Source organism: Glycine max, chromosome 9 (genome assembly GCF_000004515.6).
Source record: "Glycine max cultivar Williams 82 chromosome 9, Glycine_max_v4.0, whole genome shotgun sequence".
Classification (NCBI taxonomy): domain Eukaryota; kingdom Viridiplantae; phylum Streptophyta; class Magnoliopsida; order Fabales; family Fabaceae; genus Glycine; species Glycine max.
In genome coordinates, this window is record NC_038245.2 from 11841916 (window position 1) to 11862941 (window position 21026).

Sequence of the window (21026 nt, forward strand, 5' to 3'; positions counted from 1 at the left end):
GACAAGGACGCCTTGTAATTGATTACAAGCCATTATAATCAATTATAGGAGTAACTTGTAACTAATGGTGCCTACTGGTAACCCATTACAGGCTTTTGTAATCGATTACGGCCTTGTTGTTCTAATGTAATCGATTACATGGAATGGTAATCGATTACCAGACCCTTAAACAAGGCTTTTTCACTTAAAGCTAACTATTTATAAGTCTAATACACACCTAATTATGATAATCAACCACAATCAAATGCATTCTAATCAACAAGCATAATCAAATGCATTCAATTACAAACACAATCAAACACATGCAATTACAATCACAATCAAACACATTCAACCATCAACCATCAATCATCAATCACAAACAAATCTAATCAATTTAATAATTACTTAACTATACACAATAAATTCTATTCCTATAAAATAAAATTCAAACAAAGGTAATGAAGGATAATTATTATATGATAAACAACAATTAATATAAATAATAACACAAGCAACTAGACTCATAGACAATCTATTGATCATAAGGAGGATAAAACTCAATTTGAGTTACCTATTGTCTAGATCATTGATATCTAAAAGACCTAATTCTCTCCTAATAGCAAAGAATGTTTCTTTAGGGAGAGGTTTTGTAAAGATATCAGCTAACTGATTCTTTGTATCAACAAATTCTAGAACACAAACTCTCTTTTGAACATGATCTCTCAAGAAATGATGTCTTATTTCTATGTGTTTGGTTCTTGAGTGTTGAACAGGGTTCTTAGATAGATTTATAGCACTCGTGTTATCACATCTTATAGGAATATGATTAAGTAATATTCCATAATAAAAAATTTGTTGCTTCATCCAAAGAATTTGGGCACAACAACTGCCAGTAGAAATGTATTATGCTTCTACAGTAGATAAAACAACACTATTTTGTTTCTTACTATGCCAAGAAACTATAGCAGATCCAATGAAATGACAAGTTCCACTGGTGCTCTTTCTATCAGTTTTCGAATTGACAAAGTCAGAATCAGAATATCCCATTAAATTGCATGTGGAATTTTTAGGATACCATAAACCTATATTCATAGTGCCTAACAGATATCTTATAATTCTCTTAACGACACTAAGATGTGATTGTTTGGGATTTGATTGAAATCTAGCACACATATACACACTAAACATAATATTTGGTCTACTAGCAAATAAATAAAGAAGTGATCCGATCATACCTCGATATTGCTTAATGTCTATTGACTGACCGGTTTCATCTTTATCCAAATAGCAAGCAGTACTCATTGGTGTAGCCATATGCTTAGCATTCTTCATCCCAAATATGTGAATCAATTCCTTGCAATACTTTGACCGATTGACAAATATTCCATTCTTGGTTTGCTTGATTTGCAACCCAAGAAAGAAATTGAGTTCTCCCATCATTGACATTTCAAACTCACTTTGCATGTCTTGAGAGAATTCTTTGCATAAAGAGTCATTAGTGGATCCAAAGATAATATCATCAACATATATTTGAACTAATAAAATATCATTTAATTTCTTCTTAATAAAGAGAGTAGTATCCACTTTACCTCTAGAGAAATCCTTCTCTAAAAGGAACTTACTCAGACGCTTATACCAAGCCCTAGGGGCTTGCTTTAAGCCATATAAAGCCTTTTTCAATTTGAAGACATGACTGGGCTTATCCAAGTTTTCAAATCCACGGGGTTGATCTACATATACTTCCTCTTGGATAAAGCCATTCAAAAAGGCACTCTTCACATCCATTTGATAAAGTTTAAAATCCATAATGGATGCATAGGCTAATAACATTCTTATGGCTTCTAATCTAGCAACAAAAGCATATGTTTTCTCATAGTCTATCCCTTCTTCTTGATTATATCCTTTGGCTACTAACCTAGCCTTATTTCTAATAATTATGCCATTTTCATCTAACTTGTTTCTAAATACCCATTTTGTTCCAATAACTGGGTAATTTTCAGGTTTCTCAACTAACTCCCAAACATTGTTTCTTTCAAATTGGTTTAACTCTTCCTGGATAGCTATTATCCAATGTTCATCAATTATGGCTTCTTTCAAATTTTTAGGTTCAATCATAGAGACAAAAGCCATATTATTGCATATATCTTTAAGAGAATGTCTAGTGGTTACCCCTTTTAATATATCACCAGTGATGTTGTCAAGAGGATGATATCTAGAAGCTCTCCATTCTCTTGGAAAATCATCATTTGTTTTGATGTCATCAATTTGAGAATCTTCATTTTTTCCATCTCATTTTCCTTTGTGATCTTCTCCATGAATATGCATGTCTTCTAATGATTCTGAAATCTCATCTAGTATATCTTTTCTTGGAAAAATTGCATTAGATTCATCAAAAGAGACATGAATGGATTCTTCAATAATCATAGTTCTTTTGTTATATATTCTAAATGTTTTACTTTGCAATGAATACCCAAGAAAAATACCTTCATCAGATTTAGCATCAAATTTACCTAAATTATCTTTACTACTGTTTAGCACAAAACATTTACATCCAAATACATGAAGAAGTTAAATGCTAGGTTTTCTTCCATTATATAACTCATATGGAGTTTTCTTCAAGATTGGTCTTATTAAAGCTCTATTCATGATATAACATACAGTATTTATGGCTTTAGCCCATAAATATTTTGGAAGAAAAGTATCATTTATTAAAGTTCTAGCAATTTCTTCTAAGGATCTATTTTTCCTCTCAATAACTCCATTTTGTTGAGGAGTTCTGGGTGCAGAAAAATTAGGCTCAATGTCATGTTCATCACAAAATGATTCAAAATCTTTATTTTCAAATTCTCCTCCATGATCACTCTTGATAGATGCAATTTTAAGATTTTTCTTATTTTGAATAACTTTGGCAAGTTTCTTGAATGCATGAAACACATCACTTTTATGAGTGGGAAATAATGTCCATGTATATCTAGAGTAATCATCAACAATAACAAGAGCATAATAGTTTCCTCCAAAACTCATAGTTCTAGAAGGACCAAACAGATTCATATGCAACAGTTGTAAGGGTTAAGTTGTTGACACAATATTCTTAGATTTAGCAAGCATTACACTGAAAGAGGCACAATCCACAAAAGTTGGACCTCCTTACTTTTACGTAGTAAACAACATGCTGAAAGTAGGATTTATATAACAAACACACATAATAATTTTGTAACTCCTAGTCTTAATGGTCCATGAATTAAACATGTGGGAGACTTGTCAGCTAAACGTTGTTGAGTAAAAAAAATACACTTTGAAAGAAGAAGAAAACAAAACATGTAGATAATTTTTTTCACTTCTTACTTAATATTCACTGTACTTTCATGAAGCAAGTATTCAGAATGTGATTGGTCTATCCACCATATGCCCCATACTAAATATATAAGCTGCATGAATACATATGAAGGAAGAAAATTTTAAGTGCTAAAACCTTAAAATTGTATGCACTATTACAACAAATAAAATTTTGACACCAAAACCATGAAAGCCAGAGAAGTAGGCAACTGAGAATGGCTTTGCATCATCAAAAAATAAGACTTGTGTATGAGATAGCAAGGTACAACTTTGATGAAGAGATACTTTTACTAGAGTATAAGGAGGAAAAAGATACCTATATCTCAAATGTCTTGCTTCTTGAATGTGTGTACCTTCGATAACCTGTCATAATGTTGCAAGAACAAATGACCGATGTAGCAGGAGCCTCAAATGCTTGTGGATTAGAGAACATAAGGACAAAAGCTTTAATGTGTTTCAAAGCCATCCTTCTGGCTCCATCGAAGCTCATACTCTTAGAAATACTTTTAGATGAAGTGCCTACTAAAGCATATTCATCCATTCTACAAAACACATCATGATGCTCAAATAATATGCATAAAATGATCTCTTATACCAAGTTTCATTGATTAAACAATTTATTTTACATTAATAAAGTCATTTTCATTTGCTTCACATATTCATTCTACTATGGATACAAATCAAATATGAAGAGAAACAATGTAAACCAAAGTTCCATCATATCTCCACAATAAACATAATATCTCAACAAACTTAAATAAAGGACATTAATCAAATAAGAAAATAAGCATTCTAAGAAACAAACAAAAAGGGTGATAGGCACAATAGATTTTAATCAAATTAATTCTCTCATCAAACATGTAAGCCAATGCCAACATAGCCATGAATTGCACCATTTTTTATATTGATGAAGAATAGAGATCAACAAGTGCAAATACTCACTTTCCTCTATTATTCTTAGACCATTACTTGCTATATATTTATTGTGGATTAGTATCAATCAATAATTAATACACTATCTTTTAGTTTCATCAATCGACAACTAAAGATATGATAATCATCATATGTGGATTACAAATTGTTTAGATGGGATTAAGGATAAGATTGACCCTGTAATGGATTGAATCAATCATTTAGTAAATAGTCCATTGAGAGGTCCCTATCTACTGCTAGGAGACTATAAATTTGCTATCCCATTAAGCAAATTTATTCTTTATGATTGTCTATTGGTCATATTCTTAAACAATTCCCTAGAAAGTGGGTAGTAGTCCTCTCAAGGTTAATTAAGGAATCTATTATCAAGCCACACTCATGGGAATGAACGTGATTCAAGTATGTCTTTGACACCCTTTTAGGTTTTATCGCTATACTCAGATGCTATAATTTGTATTTATATGTGTCGATGTTTTATAGTTTTCTATCAGTCAGTATCATAATAGTTGTTAATTGTGTCCACTTAATTATTTTAATTTATTCTTCAATTCATAAAATTAAAAACAAATGGTTCTAGTATCTAGCATGTGATAACACAATTTGCAATGCCTTTTCTTTTCCTTCAAATTTCATTGAACAAAGAACGTTAATATTTTATGTATGAAATTCAAAAATGTTTGAGGAATTTTGTTTCTTGTTGTAATTGGAATAACATCATAATTTCGTGAACAAATTTTAGAGTATTGAAAGGTTTTATTTTCTAGCAAAATTTATGGAGCCCAAAACTTTCAAATCCAATTAATCTTATGAGGATTTTTTTTTTCAAAATTGATTGAGGGCTTTTATAGGATTTTGAATAAAACCTATTGAGGAACACAGATTCTTGTTCACAAATTTGATAGAATTTTGCAGAAAAAAGGTTATGGAGTTGTCCGCAAAAACACATTTGTTCCCATTCTTTCTCGATTTCTCCTCCATTTGTAAACGATTTGTTAAATTGATTGAAAGTTTAGATTGGAGGATTTCAAACAAAACTCATGCTTAAAAATTGATTATCGTTCAAAATCAAAAGAGTAATTGTAAAAATATGATTTGCGAGTCTACCATGCCAAATACGATTTGTTCCTCTTCGTTTACTTTTGATTTCGCCCTTTTTTCTCAATTATTTGAAAAATTAATTAAGGGTTTTTCTTCCTCGGCTCAAGATGAACAACACATATCCTTACTCATCTATTTTCATTGTTGGAATGAGGAGATCAAACCAGATATCTTTCGTGGGTCAAAAAACCTGTTTCAGCTATTTCCAGACGAAAAAGATGAATTTCACTTATTCACTCATAGGCCCAATGCATGGGCTTACGTGCGTCCATATTTGAGGGCCATTTTTTGTTCCATTTGGTTGCAAATATTATTTGTTAAATTATTTAAGACTATTGGTGATTTTATCTGAAATTTTTTGGCCATCAATTTTTTTTATTTAATTAATTTGAGACTTAGTTTGGGATTTTAAATACCATACTCTCAAATTTTGGACATCAAAATTTTGTGGCAATTTTCTACTATTTTAGCGATTTTCTAGTATGTGGTACTCTCTAATATTGTGTCACTATTGATAAATTAATTTGAGGTCATTTTATATATTATGCATGATAAAATTAGCATTCTCTTATGTGAATAATTTTTTCTCCCTTAATTTGCATTACTATTACTCGCCTATCATGGGTATAGTGATGTGAATTTGTGTGTTAGTTATAAAATTATTCATGGTATAAATTACCAATTTTGTGATATAAATAATTTTCTCTTAATTTATATAATTATAATCTCACTTTTCGTAGGTACATTTATGTGAATTTTGTGTTGATTTGATCACACTAAAGTAATCATATCCTATTGGCATATTGTTAGTGTGATTTGTTGTTTCACATTGTACTTCTCTTTGCTTATGTTAATTAATTTCTTGGTACCCTATTGGTATTAGGATCTTGTTAATATGAGTTACAATACATTGTATTGCTGTCTCATTAGCTTATAGACTCTCTTTTGATGAAACTTGTCTTTGTAGTCACATAATATTGATTGATATTCAATTTTTCTCTCTAATTCTATCAAAACTTTGAATAAGACAAACTATGAGGCATAAATTTTTCCTTAGGCTCTCTTTATCAGAGTTACTCAAAAACTATTTCTTCTTTGTTATTACTTGGGTCAAATTATTATCTATTTCAAATTTTAAATTAAATAAACATGTGTAGTGAATTGTATATTACTTTGTGGCATATGTCTACATCAAATAAATCTAACATTGGCATAATTTAATGTTTTGATATACATTTTATTTTTTTCACTACTACATTGTTTAAATCTAGACCCATTTATTATTTTCTTAATTTGTGACAAATATGTGTCAAGTATATTTTCTCTAATCATGTGTCTTGGTCAAAGAAATTTTGGAAATAATATTTGTTTTATAAAGCATATGGTACAGTTGTGCATTATTTCAAATATTTTATGTCAAGAATCCAAAGTCTGGATTAAATTCTCTTGTGCCTTCTTGTTAAAACAAATATTTTTGTTGTACAACCTTTTCAAGGCATTCATGTATTTTATATGAATCATGTTTATCATGTTTGGAGCTTTTATCTTGAGATGACATTCTTTAAGTCATCAAAGCTCATTTGGTTGGTCTTATGCAAAACAATGAGTCATATTGATTTATATTTGGAGCTTTTATCTAAAGATGACATTACATATTCTTTAAGTAATTAAAGTTCATTGGTCTTATGCACAAAGATGAGTGATACTCTTAAATTAGTTGTGAATTTTGTTTTCTCTTAACTTATCATATTTGTAAATAAATTGTTCTTACCCTTTTTTGAGATTATAAATATGCAATTATATATGAGTGTCATTGTTTCTACAAATTTTCTAGTAAAGTTCTACAATCTTTTTTATCACTTGTTATAATACTCCATTTTATAATCATATTCTAACTCTGATTTTTAGTGGGAGTATTTTACATTTTATTAGTTCTAGAGTTCCATTTTTAGTTAAATATAAAATTTCTTTGTGCACTTTTGAATTCTTGACTCAATCAAGTAAAAGCAATAGCTATGTAATTGTACTCTCTATCATGAAATTAATATCATGGTTCTTACAAAGATAAAGTTGTGTTTATCACATGCTAAGTCAAAATATTGTTAAACATTATTTATTTTCTTTGAGCGCAATTATTGTTGAATATCATATTTATTTGACATAATTTTGATAATTTGTATATTTATATTATATTGATGATAATTACACCCTATTGATATAATTTGTTGGAACACACTGCATTATTTGTCTTACACTCATATCAAGCATTTGTTTGAATATCCTATCAATATTGAAGTTTTATTAATTATATAAGTTTTTCTTGTGCATTACAGTATTATGTTTCTTATTTATTGTGTTTTGAGATTCTAGAAAGAGATCTCAACAAATAAGAAATTCTCTCTACAGAGACATATGTTTTGGTTGTATTATATGAAACTATTTAACCTACGTTCATGGTACATTTGTTGTTCTATGCCAGCCTATTTGTCAAAACCTTCTATTAATTGGACATTTTTTAAGCAAGCCCATATTAGTTTGAAATGTTACATTTACCTATCACGATGCAATTTTTTTAATGAAACATTTTATGAAATAGATTGTTATGATGTGGGTAGTGAACATGCCCTATCAATATGACATTAGTTGATATTCACCCAATCATGGTATATATGTTTATTTCAAAACCAATGATTATTATCATTCCACGTAAATAATGAATAATGTGTAAGATTACAAGAACATGGATAAAGTACTCGGGTGTAAGAATTTGCTATAAAAATTGTTAATGAAAACTTATAAGTGAAAACTTCAATTTAATTATTTAATCAACAAAATTTAAACAAATAATTTGCTATTTTGAACTTCTACTCTTATAAATGATAAGATATTTTTCTTGCTTCTTTAAACAAGTTTTATTAATCCTATATAAAATTATACACTATAGAGAGATTAAGAATAATATTTTTTTTCTTTCTCATTTATATCTTCAAAACCAAAACCATCACGTGCATCTATGAATTATCTTGCTTTACTATCAATAATATGATTCAAAATGTTCATTTAAGTTCTTCCTTAAGAGAAAATTGTCTTCTTATATATAGAATGTGTCTTGAATGAATTCCTTACATCTTCCCAAAACTTTTTGTTGGAAAATATAATGGATCATGAGTCAAATATATAACTTTTTCGTATACTAAACTGATGTTAGCTTCATTGTATCAGTAAAAATAATCGGCAAAAATTTATATTTCCTAGTCTTCCATGTGTGTGTGTATATATATATATATATATATATATATAATCGATTACTAGTTTTTTTCGTATGAATGATATTCAAAAATATTTTTTTAAAGCTTATAAAAAATATAAGAATATTAAATTTTCAAATTCATATTCCCATGAATGATGTTTTAAATCATCAAACACACTCTTAATCATGCTTGTAGTCTTAACATATTGAATTTATGTTATGCTTAGATGGAGAAGGAAAAAACAGTAAAAGAGAATGAAAATAAATAAAATTAAATCTTCTTTTAACATTATTTCCTTTGAGAGATAGTTTGTTTACCATTCTCTCTTTCTGTCTATTTGATTGGGTACGACAATAAGAAAGAAGGATCTTTTTTATCTCTTCATTAAACCATGCATTTATGTAGATATGACAAATATTAGGCTTATAAAAAATATGGCAAATATTAATAAATTTAGCAATTGTATATGATAAAAATGTAGTTTTTTGGGTTTATTTTTCCTGAGTATAGAATTATTTTTGGACCTATTAACTTTTTAAAGGATAGAAGTACGAATTTTTTGTACTATTTTTTATTTTATTTTTGTCATGTTTTTTCCCTTCAAAATAAAAACATAAAACAATATTATATGAGAAGGTTTAAATACTTTTTTCATCCTTGCAAATGATTTTTTCATTTTCGTCTTTGCAAAAAGAAAAATATGTTTATTTTATTTTTCATCCTTAAAATACTTCAAATTATGGATGAAAATGGGGTAGGGCGAAGCGAGGACAAATTTGGCTCTCATCGTCTCTATCGCGATTTATCAAATTTGGGTATATCACGTATAACTTATTACACTCTTTTTTATAATTTTAATTTACTTATATATTTTAAATAAATCATATATTAAGTTTTTAATTATATTTTAATTCAAAAAGTATATAATGAATAACAAATAAATTAAAGATAAAACTTAATAATTCAATTATATTTTTAGTTAAATGTATTTTTTTAAGTTTGCTATTTAATTATTTAACTATTAAAATAATTTATTTATATTTTAAAAAGTCATAACGATAAAATCTTATATATATATATATATATATATATATATATATATATATATATATATATATATATATGTTGTGACAAAAAAATATAAAAATGCAAGGGTGGCAATATGGGTATGGGTTAATTTGGTACCCATCCCATCACCGTCCCATCATTGCTTTAAAAGTTCAAGTAATACCCGTATCATACTCGGTCAAAGCGGGTATTTCCCATTGAAGTTAGGGTGAGTTATTGTAAACCCCCCTAGCACTTTCTTTGATTCCTATGGATAAAAAAAAAACTCACCGTTGAGTTTTTAAACTTTAGTAAAATTTGAGAACATTTTGAAATTATTCTATGGAAGTTGGTAGAGCCTTGCTTGGGAAATGAGTAGCTGATGGCATTAGCTACAGGCTTGCAGTCCAACTTTATGATTACATTATTGATGCCCATAGTAGAGGTCCATTGTAGTGTGTGTAGGAGTGCCTAAGCTTCAATTTCTCTAGGATTTGGAGTTCCATCGAAAAAGGTAGTTGCGCGTGAGCTTCCGGAGTGGAGAGTGTACGAGGTTCTTTATGGTGCCTCACTTGGTACCATTCATTGTACCATTGCAACGAGATGTTGAAAGATGTTTGTGGATCTACATCTTCATTCTCCCAAATCTTCTCATTTCATCAGGTTCAAATACACCACAATATAACCACAAATCTAGGAAAGAGATCAATAGGTAGAGTTTCCAGCATATGAAAAATTAAAGACACTATTATGCTTGCAAAAACTTTCAAAGAAATTTGTTGCCATGAGCTAGTAACCTGCCATAATCTCATAACATTTTCACACCTGAAAAAAATATGCCATGCATTCTATATATTCGAATTAAAGTTAGCACATAGAGGTGAGCATTGGACTCCTTGAGATTGCAAGCAATGCTTTGTGGGGAGACAGTCGCGCAATAACCTCCATAAAAAGTGCTTATATTCCGAAGGGATGCCAATCTTCCACAATAAAGGCCAATTACCTTGAACCTTCAATTCATTTCTTGGTAGCTTGTTCTCCATTAGGTGATGATATGTAGACTTGACTCCCTCATTGGGGAATCTCCAAAACTTACCATTAGGTTTTCAACATTCATAAGAGGCACAAATTGAGTATCTTGATCATTGAATAATGTTAATGTTCCATGAAGCTTCATGATGGTTTATGAGTGTACTTACATTGAGATCTTCAAGGCCCCATGGGGCAACAGTTGTGACAAAATAGTTGGTGGGAGCTTGTAGCCAAGGTTGAGACCGTATGTTGATTTTTTCACCATCATCTAATCTCCATTGAAAACCTTTTCTTACAAGGACCTGTGAAGCATGGATGCTATGTCATACATAGCTTGGACTATGCCCAAGTTGGGCATCCAAGAAATCGCCATTGGGGCAATATTTTGCTTTGAAAATTTTTGTCATGGTAGCATCATTATAAGTGGTAAATTGCCACCCTAGCTTCCCAAGCATTGCAAGATTAAATCCATGCAAGTTGCGGAATTCCATTCCTCCAAACTCTTTTTTTCATAGACATTTTATCCCAATTCAACCAAATTATTCTCTTGAATTTGCATATTTCAAACCCCACCAAAAACTATTCATTATTTTTTGTAGTTGGTCTTTAAGAGATGTTGGCAACAAGAAAACACTCATACAATATAAGGTGATAGTTTAAACACCATATTTTACCAGAATTTCCTTACAAGCTTTAGTGAGGTGTCTATTAGACCAATGATTGGTTCTCCTCCATAATTTGTCCTTCAAAAAGCCAAAGAATGCTTTCTTACTTTTGTCAATGATTGATGGAAGGCCAAGATACTTTTCACTTCCTAGTTGATTTGTGATACCTAGTGAACGAGATATTTGACGAATATTTTGCTTGGTATTAGAACTGAAAAAGATCTTTGACTTTTGGTAATTGATGAGCTAGCTAGAGGTTATTCCATAGGTATCAAGAATGTTCTTTAATGTTGTTACCTCTTGATTGTCTACCTTGCAAAAAAAAAAAAAATAGTCATCAACAAATAAAAGGTGTGAGAGGTTTGAAGCCCTTATACACACCTTAATTCCATGAATCCCGCTCTTATTTCAACCCTTTTTAAAAGCGAAGAAAGTCCCTCTATACAGATGATAAGGAGATAAGTGATAATGGGTCACCCTGTCTAAGTCCCTTTCCTGGGGATATTGGTCCTACAAGATCCCTATTAATCATAATAGAGTAATGTACATTTTCCAAACACAACGTCATCCAATCAATCCATTTTTGATGGAAACCCATTTTAGACATAACCCTCAATATATATTTCCATTGGACTTTATCAAAAGCCTTATATCAATATGGATTGCCAATTCCCCTTGTTGTCCTTTGGTTTTACATTTCATATGATGAGTAATCTCAGAGGCAATAAGGACATTATCCAGTATAAATTTGCCCTCAACAAGAGCATAATGTTTACTGGATATACACTTGTTAAGGAGAGGTTTGATACGATTGGCAAAGGCTTTAGAGATGATTTAGTATATGATATTGCAAAGGGATATACGTTTGTAATCCTTCATGGTTTGTGGATTAAAATTTTTAGGGATGAGGGTTATAGAGGTGGAGTTGATTTGTGTCGGGAATTGGCAATTTCGAGCCGTGAGATAGCTGCTGCAAAAATTTCAAGGCCAATAAGATGCCAATTTTTTTTTTGTAGAAAGCAGGATTAAGGCCATCTGGACAAGGAGATTTGTTTGAGTCCATATTAAATAAGGCATTTTTTAATTCGTCCAATGTAAAAATGACAAGTAAATTAGATTATCATCATATGAAATGCAAGGTGAAATATTATTGATAACTGGATCAATGTGAACAACATTATTACAATAAAGGTTCTCAAAATAATTCTTTGCCATATTGAAAATATCACTATGGTTGGTGTAAATGTTACCATCTTCACTTGATATGGATGATATAGCATTCATTTTCTTCCTAGACGAGGCATAAGAATGGAAGAATTTTGAGTTGATGTTGTCATCCCTGAGCCAATCAATACACCTTAGTATGTTGTTTCCAAAAATCTTTCTCTTGGCTAATTAAATCATTCAGCTTGTCACACGTTGCCTTGGACCTTGTTATCAAAATTTCATCATTAAACTCACAAAGCAACTCCATGTCCTTTCAGCATGTATCAATTTTTGCTCAAAATTCTGTTCTAATTTGATAGACCCATGAATTCTTTTCAACTAAACAACTGTTAAGCTTGGAGACGAGATCAGGGTGCAAAGAACTAAACCACCCTTGCTAGAAGACTTGGGGTAGGATTGAATGGTGTTCGAACCTGGCAAGTGCACCAGATCACGCAAGTAGTATAAAACGGTAAGAATCGAGTATCGAACTCTCGGGGAACTTGTGTTACTTGGTAAAACTATATTCAGTGAATAGGTGTCTAGTATGAAAAGATATGTGTAGACTATGAACAGGTATGTAAACTAACTATTAAAAGGAAAATCACGTGAGTAATGATGTGTAAAGACAAGTAGACAACATGTTGGTCTTCTTATTAGGTGCCTGATGTTATAAGGATATTCTCTACTTAACAATGCTCATGTATTCTATGGTGTCTCCCGAAATGCTAAACCCCGATTCCTCATGATAATCTAGCCTAATCCTGATTAAGCATCGTCCTCAGATTCCTCTTGTTGGACTAAACTCGACCAGAACCGCAATAAGACAAACATACAAACAACTAGGTTACCGTACCCCGATCCCTCATGATAATACAATAAACTAGCCTTGTCATATCAAGTTCTAAGAATCAAACCAGTTTCCACTATTGAATGATCCTAACAAAGCATGCATCTACGTGATCAAGGCAAAATCACACTGAAATGACGTACTGATAGCACAAAGAACACATAAACATCATTAAATACATATACATGTATTTACATTAAGTACCTATAAGGAAGAACCAATAGAGGATTTAGCTCTCCATATCTGGGAAGCTTCCTTTACAACAAAGAGAAGAGAAAAATGAAGGATTGAAGAAATACAAGTAGTGGGGATGTCTCCTCCACCTCTAGAACCTCACAATCACTCACAGACTCATCTCATGCTCTCAGGATGACTTTCTCTTCATGCTCAGTTCTTTGCCAGTCTTCACACAACAAAAGCTCTCAAAACTCTCTGGAACTTGAACCTTTCTCTCTCTAAAAATCTCTAAACATGCAAAAGCTTCGAGAATTGCCCAAAATCCCTTCTTCATTTCTGATTTCAGGCTTAAATATGTGGCCTTGTTGGTGCTTGTGCACTTAGCACGAATCTGGACCGCTTAGCGCGCATTAGTGAATTTCGGCTTAGTGCTTCTCGCTCAGCGGATGGACTCAAGCGGTGCACTTAGCGGGATGACACCTCACTCAGCGAACGTGCACAGCTCATCCTTCTTCCAGATTCTTCCTCGCGCTTAGCGGATGAAGTGTTGCGCTCAGCGACTGGCTCGCTGAGCTGGCAGATTGGCTTAGCGAGCAGATGAAAATCAACAATTCACAAACTTGCCTAATTAACCTAAAATTGAGAGGAAATGATTATAAAATACACAAAATGGGAGTACTAAGTATTTATTACCTATCTTTAACAAAAAGTAATTACAACACTACAAAATAACCATAAATGGGGGGAGTTAGATAAAATTTTCACAGATTATATACACAAAAGTTAGTTGTATTCATCGACTAATAGATGGGTGAGCCAAGAGTTCTCAAATTTAAATTTCCTTCAAAAAGGCTTATTTGTTGAGGAATTCAATTTGAGGAGAAGTTGTGGATGGTCTGGTCATAAGGAAATTATCATAAGGAAGTTGTGGATGGTCTGGTCATAAGGAAATTATCAATTTGTTGAGGAATTCAATTTTAGTTCTTTAAACATTCTAAGTTTTTAAATTATCTATAACAAATCTGAATGTTTGATAATGCTTGTGATCTATATCCTTCAATCCTTGTATAATTCTTGTTTGATATGTTTGAATTACTTGATTGATTGTTCAAAATATTTTTTATGTTTTTCAAAATTATTATATTTTATTTCAAATAAAATCATTTTGATGTGATGAAACAATCTATGTTAATAAGAACTCATCTTGGTAAGTGTTGATAGTCAATTAACACTTAGTCTTAGGAAAAAGGTGACTGTATTCTTAAAATTTGTAGATACTAAAAACCAACTTGCAGACATCTTCACAAAACCACTAACCAAAGATTCTTTCTACACCATTAGAAGAGAATTAGGACTTCTAGATGCAAGTGACTTAGAAAAATGATTTATGTTTTGATGACTTATGACTTATTTATTATTTATGCACATATGCTTCTATTATAATGTGAGGATGATTTATTATCTTGTTTGATTTTTATAAGTTTTTCTCTCTTGTATGAATACATTTATTGTTTGTTTATCCATTTTTATATAATTTGACATGATTAGATTCTTGTCAAAATTATATTAATATGCTAAAATAATTGAGATAAGTAATGAGTTACCATGTATGTGTTCATAACTAATTTTTGTTACTTAGAATTAAGTTTTGATTCTCTGATAATAGATTTAGATTATAATTATATTTTGTTTTTTTAAAACCTTGTATTTGGTTATGTTTTTATGACATTTGAACACTTAAGTATTTTTTTTAATACTTGCTTAGTATGACTGAACATGATGATTATATTGACTTGCTCTTGGTTGTTTATGATTGTGTGTTTTAAACTTAATTACTTTAATAATATATGACTACTGGTATGTACTTACATTTGATATTGTGTTTTATATTTTTTTTTAATTATTCATATATGTTTTATTTGAATATTATGAATGACTTTCTGGATTATATGGCATTCTATGAAGTATTATCTTTCTAAGATTGATGAATGGTTAAGTTATCTTGTTTGATTGTTTTCTATTCTTTTGTATGACATTTATGTATGGTTTCTATATTTCTTACCTTTCTAAGTTTGATGAATTTATCTTGTTTAATTGTTCTCTATTCTCTTGTATGATTAGTCATTTATGTATGTTTTATGTTTGATACGCACTTTGGCTTTTTGTTGATGCCAAAGGGGGAGAGAAATGAGATTAACTCAAGAACTCACATGAGTAATCAATTTAATTTTAAGACAAGCACAAATTCAAAAACAAAAGGGGAGAATTTATGTGAGTGATCGACTAGGAAAAAATGTATGTGTGTTTCTTGATTTCAGAAGTTGTCATAATCAAAAAGGGAGAGATTGTAGAAGCAAAGCTTCATGGTGAATCAAAGGTGATTCAAAGGTGTTTTGATGATAACAATGATGATAACAAAAGATGATGACAAAGGTGATGACAAAAAGCTCAAAGATCAATCAAAGAACAACTCAAGTGACTCAAAGATCAATCAAAGAACAACTCAAGTGAATCAAGAACAATTCAAGAGTTCAAGATAAGAATCAAGAAGAATTCAAGACTCAAGAAGAAAGTTAAGAGTCAAGAATCAAGATTCAAGGTTAAGAGTCAAGAATCAAGATTCAAGGTTCAAGATCTCAAAAATCAAGATCAAGATTCAAGACTCAAGATTCAAGAATCAAGAGAAGGCTTAATCAAGATAAGTATAAAAAGTTTTTCTCAAAAATTGAGTAGCACATGATTTTTCTCAAAACATGTTTACCAAAGAGTTTTTACTCTCTGGTAATCGATTACCAGATTGTTGTAATCGATTACCAGTAGCAAAATTGTTTTTGAAAAAGTTTTCAAATTGAATTTACAACGTTCCAATTAATTTCAAAAAGTTGTAATCGATTACAATGTTTTGGTAATCGATTACCAGTGCCTTTGAACGTTGAAATTCAAATTCAAATGTGAAGAGTCACATCCTTTCACTTAAAAGTTTTGTGTAATCGATTACACTGATTTGGTAATCGATTACCAATGATTGTTTCTGAATAAATCAAAAGATGTAACTCTTCAAAAGGTTTTTGACTTTTTCAAATTGGTTTTAAGTTTTTCTAAAAGTTATAACTCTTCTAAATGGTCTTCTTGATCAGACATGAAGAGTCTATAAAAGCAAGGCTTTGTTTTGCATTTTCATTAATTCATTCTATCAATCAATCTTTTCCAATTCATTCTTTACACAAGCAAGTTTTCCACATTGATTCCTGAGTCTCTTTGAACTTTTTCTTCTTCTTCCTTTTGCCAAAAGCTTTCCAAAGTTTTCTGATTTTCTAAACCTTGAAAACTTGTGTTATTCATCTTTTTCATTCCCTTCTCCCTTTGCCAAAAAGAATTCGCCGAGGACTAACCGCCTGAATTCTTTTTGTGTCTCTCTTCTCCCTTTTCCAAAAGAACGAAGGACTAACCGCCTGAATTCTTTTGTGTCTCCCTTCTCCCTTGTCAAAGAATTCAAAACGACACAGTCTGAGAATTCTTTTGATTCTTCCCATTCCCTTATACAAAAGTGTTCAAAGGACTAACCGCTTGAGAATTCTTTTGTATCCCCATTCACAAAGTATCAAAGGGTTAACCGCCTGAGATCTTTGTCTTAACACATTGGAGGGTATATCCTTTGTGGTACAAGTAGATGGTACATCTACTTGGGTTTGACTGAGAACAAGAGAGGGTACATCTCTTGTGGATCAGTTCTAGTGGAGGATACATCCACTAGGTTCAAAGAGAACAAGGGAGGGTACATCCCTTGTGGATCTTTGCTTGTAAAAGGATTTTTACAAGGTTGAAAGAAATCTCAAGGACCGCAGGTCGCTTGGGGACTGGATGTAGGCACAGGTTGTTTCCGAACCAGTATAAAAACTTTTGTGTGTTTGTCTCCTTCTTCCCTACTTTTTTACTTTCCGCTGTGCATTTAATTTCCGCTTTTACTTTCTGTTAAGTTTTTCTTCTACTCCTCATTCTCTTAACAATTTAGTAAAAGCCTTAGAAGAGTAATTTTTTAATTAGTAAAGGTTTAGGAATAATTAATTCAACCCCCCCCTTCTTAATTATTATGAGGCCACTCGATCCAACACATGGAGGTTATAGTTTGCCATCGCTTATTGGAAGCTTTGGATGAGCCAATGAAGGTGATCTTGGTTGCCAACTTTGTCATCTTGAGACAAAAGACCATTGAAAATCACTAAATATACACCAAGGAAGGGGTGAAAGATTGGAGATTTGTTGAAGAAGATCATATGACTCCATTCTTCTTTGTTTCTTAGGATAGTCATAGAAACCAGCAAGCTACCAAACAAGAGAACCTATTTTGTGAATTTTAGCATGAATGAAATTGGATAAAAATTTTCTAGATATGGCATTCAAAAAGGTGTTTCCATAGAAGAATTAGGCCCCTACTTTAACCCATAGAATTGACAACAAAACAACCATCAAAAGTAATGAGGTTTTTTTATTTCTTCAATATGAGTATAATGAACAAGATTTTCAAAGAAAAATATGATGTCAAGATGGTACAAATGACAAGGTCACAAATATAAGGAATCAAGCTCTGGTTGCCCAGATCCTGGCAATTCCAACTAAGGAAGCTCATTAACCCTGACAATCCTCTTTACCCAGGCCTACCATTAAAAAAGGTTCTTTTATGACACTGTTGGTATAGGGTCAATGGATGCTATTGACTCCTTGTTGAGGGATTGTGTGTGACTACCTTTAATGCGTTGCTTTTTTTCTTTGAACACCAAATCATTGCCATCATTGTTACTAATCATTTTATCATTATCGTCACTAATGACTGATGATTGTGCATAAGCTTTTGAGAGAATCGATTTTGGATTCTTGAAAAGTTCCACTAGAAATTTAGTGTTTTTGGCCATTTTGACATTAATTGCATTAATTGTGTCAAGTTTGTTGCAATTATGTCTTCCCTGCACAACACTGCTTTCCGCCATTGGAGAAGGGAAGGAAGGTCTCGCAACCAACGAGAGCCTCATAGTGCTCCATTGTTTCTTGTGTCTACCCTAAGATCAAGGCTCCATAGATGGACTCTAGTATCTTTTTTCATGGATATAAGTTTAGGGCAAAGATCATCAGAATGCCCCAGTAGGCTACATAAGTAGTAGAACACTCCTAGACGTTCATATTTGAACATGATTTCTACTGAATCTCCTCCAGGTTGCTTGACTTTTTTTGCTTTTTCCAAATGTTTTCTCACACATCTATTAGTATCCTAATTCGCAAGAAGTTGTTGCCATTCTTCTCGTCATATCCCAAAAATTCACCAAGGAAGTTACTAATGCCTTGTCCAGTAGTCTGTGGCATAAAACCCATTGGTAGTTGATAAACTTGGACCCGAACGAAACTGAATAGAGAAGGAGATGCTTGTCAAAATTCCATGGTGCACCTTTGATGACTCTCTAGACATCTATTGAGTGGAAAAATCTAAGAAGAAACATGCCTTCCTTGATCTCTAAGATGAAAACACCCTTCAGTGGTGTCCAAATATTTGTGAGTCTTTCTTTCATAAATTTGACATAAATGGGTTTGTATGTTAAAATATGGTTGATGAGGCATAGTCAGAAGTCTATTGCTGCATTATCAACCTTATGAATATTGAAATCTAGATTGAACCCATCATCTTTAGGGAAAGTAGTGTCAATGACTGGGTTCTCCATACTAGGGTTAGGGTTAGTTTGCTGGTTAAGGGAAGTCTAAAGGGTAGGTATGAAGGATGAGTTAAGGTTCTTTGTGGTTTACTAGCTAAAGGCAAATAATGAAATAGATGATGGGGTTAAGAAGTTTAGAAAAAGGAAAGATACAATAGTATATTATTTACTGATAATGGCTAGGTTTCAGGGAAAATGGGAAAAGATGTGATCTAAAAGATATGATTATGAAAAGGATAAGATTGTAGGGAAATTGTTGCATAAATCAAGATCAATGATTTGTTGTAAAGATAAATATTTGATTGAATGAATATGCATTTGGAAACTGTTGATATGGGAAAAAAACAACAAGCTTCTCACAAGGAGAGGGAAAAAAGATTACATAATTTTTGTATGCTAAAAGCCTAAAATCCTATACATTCAGTTAGAGTCGTCAAAAGGGATCGAAACCCACGAGGCAACTTGGCCTACCACGATTTTGGGCTGAAAAATGTTTTTTATGTAATTTTGAAAATTTGACTTGGCCCACTCTTGACGCCACTCACTCGTGTTAAGCCAGGTTGACCCGTCTACAAGTTAGTATGAATTTTTTTAGTGAAAAATATTATATCAACCACCATTTTTTCTAGGTACACTCCCCTTTATTTTAATTTAATTTTTTTACTATCATTAATACTCTTTATATCCAAACTATCCTTGTACATTGTCTAATCTCTATTCTAGAAACTAATTTCCAAAATATTATTTTAGCTTTTTTAGTTCTGAAAAGTACTTTCCAAAATGCAAAATCTAAAACAGTATTTTTGAAAACTACTTTCTAGAATACAACAATAAAATACTGGAAAGTAGTTTCTATAATTTAAATAAAAATTATTATATCAAATTTAATTTTTAACTTTCTTCACAAATTTATTTCTTTTAATTATTCATAAATCACAAAAAAGGAGCATAAATGTACCATGTTTGAGAGCTTGAAGGATGAAAAACTTCTAATGTTAGAGAGAGAGACAAAACAAGCAAAGAGGACCAAAGCACGATATTAAATCAAAGGTCATAAGGGGAGTGAAAGAGAGGAACAATTTTAATGAGAGACTCGGAGTGTTTCGTTGCCTTGGAAGAAGTGTATTGTCTTGGGTGTTGGAGTGTGCAATAGTGTGAGGGAAAAATAAGGTTTGTAAAAGAAGGTCATTGTTAAAAACTAGTGTAATTAGAAAAAAAAATTGGAGTCATAATCAAATTAAAATAGTGAAATGAGTATGCTTTAAAAAAAAATAAAAACTAGACTGGATATAGCATTTGCCTTTGTGGTTGGCGAGCATACTTAAAGAAACTTAATTATACAATTCTTTAATTATATTTTAAGGTTGAATTTGGTCCCTCAATTATTAAAATGTTTAATTTAGTTCATCAATTGTTTTAAATACTTCAATTATGTCCTCAATTATTTGAAAGTTCAATTAGTTCCTTTAATTATTTAAAACACTATAATCATATCCTTTTGTATAATAAAATATATAAATTTTAATTGAATTTTTTAATAATTAAGAAACCTAATAGCAAAAAGAAAACTTAATTATATAATTCTTTAATTATATTTTAAGGTTAAATTTGGTCCCTCAATGTTTAATTTAATTCCTCAATTGTTTAAAATACTTCAATTAGTCCTCAATTATTTGAAATTTCAATTAATTTCTTTAATTATTTAAAACACTATAATTATGTGTTTTTGTATGATGAAATATATAAATTT